Raw genomic sequence first — 3,106 nt, 5'->3', positions numbered from 1 at the left:
ATGGACCTTGGCAAAGTGAGCGAGTTTCAGGCCTTAGTGAAATTCTGTAAGCAGGATCTGAGCACATTGCGCCCTGAGGAGATGTGCTTCCTGAGGTAGTGGGAGGAGAACATGGGGAAAATGTCAGAGAATATAACAGTAACAGGACAGAAGAAAAAATAAAGACAGATGAATCATGAGTGAGGAAAGTGATATAGAAATGGATGATGAAGGTGTAATTGAACAAGACGATGATGGCCCAAATAGGTGGGAGATGAAAATGTAGAGATAACTGAAGAGATGATGGGTTAAGCAAATGAAAAGAAAGAGACTGGCATGGAAGTCTTAAATGGTGGTGAATTAAAGAAAGACATTTACTTGTTCATAGATGTCATCAAGGTAAATCATTGGCTGGCCATACTGTATGCCAAGAGAGCCTGAGTCTTCAACAAATTATGGAATCCAAATGCTGCCAATTGAGACTGTGACAGAGCCATTGAAATAAATTCTGATTCAGCTCAGCCTTACAAATGGCAATGGAAAACACACAAATTCTGGACAATGGGGAAAAGGAGCCCATGATCTTCCCCTTGTTTGTAACTGGATTGTGATGATAATGCTAGTGCACTGCTGAAAGGAGTCTAACAAGGGCCAGAAAATTGTTCTTTCCTTAAAGAAAGCACAGAAAGGATCAAGAAAGCTCGAGAAATGTATTAGAGGGCCCTGAGTGAGGAAGAAGTTTGAGGACAATCAGAATCTCAGTATGGCACTTTTCAGGAGGCTTTTTGAGGAATGCCTAGAATGTTAGAGACATGTCTGGGATGTTAAGAATGCCTGGGTACAATGAAATTCTTGGTCATCCACACATTCTTGCAGCATGCTAGATCCAAGTTATTGTGGCCTTCCAGGGTGTGACCCAGAACTCATAAATATGTAAAAATAGCAGAGTAACCCAAAGGTTATGAATCTTATCAGTCAAATTTGTAGGTCAAGCATAAAGCCCAAGTGACAAAGTCCTTGTTGAAGGAAAATCAACCTAGGACGCTTAGTGGATGTCACAGTAGTGTATCTCTGACCTTCTCATTAGGAATGGTGAGGTGCTTTGAAGATAATCCCTACCCCTGTGCAGGGAATACAGCTAAGCACTTCGCAGTGTTTTGCCATTATGTATTCATTCAGATAATGTTTTCCCACAAGAAATTACAAACTTTACTTTTTAAACCTTGAAAATATTTAAAACAAATTAAAAGGGTGTTGATTCCTCCATTTTCTTTACTAATTATTTTGAGGTTTCTCTTTGGATGATCAGGCAAGGAAGATACGCACCAAAAATTTATTGCTGTAGTGTGAGTGAAATAGAAGTTTATTAGTGGGAAGCAAATATTAGTCATTTAAGTATGTTATGTTGGAGTTGAATATTGGTTAGGAAGCATTTTTTTTAAATGCTTCTTTAAATCTTTTAAATCTTAAAGTGTTGCATTTACATCTCATAGATTTGAAGGGATGAGTTTTTGTTTTATTTCAGTAGAATTGAATTACTTCAGTGTGTTCATGTCCAGTATATCAGAAGAATATTTCACTTATTTTCCACATAAATTGAAAATGAGCAGAAGTAGTGAAATAATAAATATAAAGGCTGAAATCAATAAAATAGAGACCTCCTCCAAGAAAAGAAAAGAAGAAAAACACCAACAGAGAATCAATTAACATTCTGTTATTCATAATTTACAGGTGAAGTCATTTGCTAACATTGTAGCTCTCCTATGCATAATGTATTGCTTTTCTTCCTGTTTTCAGACGTTTTGTGTGTTTGGTTTGAGTGTTATGGTCTTACAATGCTATTCATTGAATTTACACTGCTTGAGTTTTATTAAGATCAACATATTTATGCATTTTTATCTTCACCAATTTTGTTACATTTTTTTGGAATTTTTCATCCCATTTTCTCCTGTGGAGATTGTACTTTTTCAAATAGTCCCACATATTCTTGAGGTCTTTTACTTTTTCAATGTTTTCTTTGTTTTTCTCGGTAGACAATTTTGATTATAAGTTTAGCGACTATACCCTGTATTCCTCTTTGTTTCTACCAAGCTTCTTCCATGGCTTTAAAAAAATTTAGAGATAGGTGTGGAGGCTCATGTCTTTAATCTCAGCTATGTGAGAGGTGTATGTAGGAGGATCAATTCCTGAGGCTAGCTCTAGGCAAAAATACCAGACCTTCCTTCCTTTTCTGAAAAATAAATGATGCAAAAAAAAAAAAAAAAAGGGTGGAGGTATGGCCCAAGTAATAGAGTGATGGTCTAGTCCCTGAGTTTCTCTTCCCTCCTTCTTCCTTCCTTGATTTCCTCATTGTCTTTTGTCTCTCTGTCTCTCCCTCTCCTCCTTCCTTCTCCTCTTCCCTCCACCTTTCTTTCTTTCCTTCCTTCTTTGTTTGCCTTCCTTTTCTCCCTCAACTCCTCCCTTCCTTCCTTCAATCTCTTTCCTTCCTTACTTCCCTCTTTCCTTTCCCTCTCTTTGTTTCTTTCATCTTTCTTTCTCTTGTTCTTCCTCCCTTCCCCTTTCTTTCTTTCTTTCTTTCTTTCCTTCTTTCTTTCTTCCTTTCTTCCTCTTTCCCTTCGATCCTCTTTCTTTCATACCTTCCTCTTTTTCTCTTTCTTCCTTTCTTTTTCCACCTCTCTCTTGTTCCTTCCCTCTCTCCTCCATCCCTCCCTCCCCTCTGTCCCTTCCTTCCCTTCCTTTCTCTTTCATGTTCTTTTTCATTCTATCTCTTTCTTCCCTCCTCCTCACTCCCCTCCTCCCTCTCTCTAGGCTTCATAGAATACGTTAGAAAACGCAACTTCATGAAAATTTGATGATAAATCATCTTTTTAAATCCAAAAAAAACACACTTTCTTTTTTGTTTCATTTTAGCATTTTTACATTTACATGTATATATAGAAGTATATACATTGTTTGGGCCACCTTCCCTACCCGCTCACCTCCACCCCTTCTCCCACTACCCAGGTCTGCATGGAGAAAGAGGCTAACCTGGCCAGATCTTGTGGCATGATCTCCCTACTGGTGCCACAACTGCTGCAGAATCTGTGAGAGGAGGATTGGAGTCTTAGGTCCTGTAGGACAAAAGGGC

The 3,106-nt window shown here is 38.2% G+C and overlaps 1 pseudogene; it reads left to right on the top strand.

The window, feature by feature from the left end:
• LOC109680237 (hsc70-interacting protein-like) lies at nt 1-988 on the top strand (annotated as a pseudogene).
• The last annotated feature ends 2,118 nt before the right edge of the window (nt 989-3,106 follow it).

This window comes from Castor canadensis, chromosome 8, assembly GCF_047511655.1.
Source record: "Castor canadensis chromosome 8, mCasCan1.hap1v2, whole genome shotgun sequence".
Lineage (NCBI taxonomy): Eukaryota > Metazoa > Chordata > Mammalia > Rodentia > Castoridae > Castor > Castor canadensis.
The sequence above is the reverse complement of the archived record's forward strand: the minus strand, read 5'-3'. Positions and strand labels throughout refer to the sequence as shown.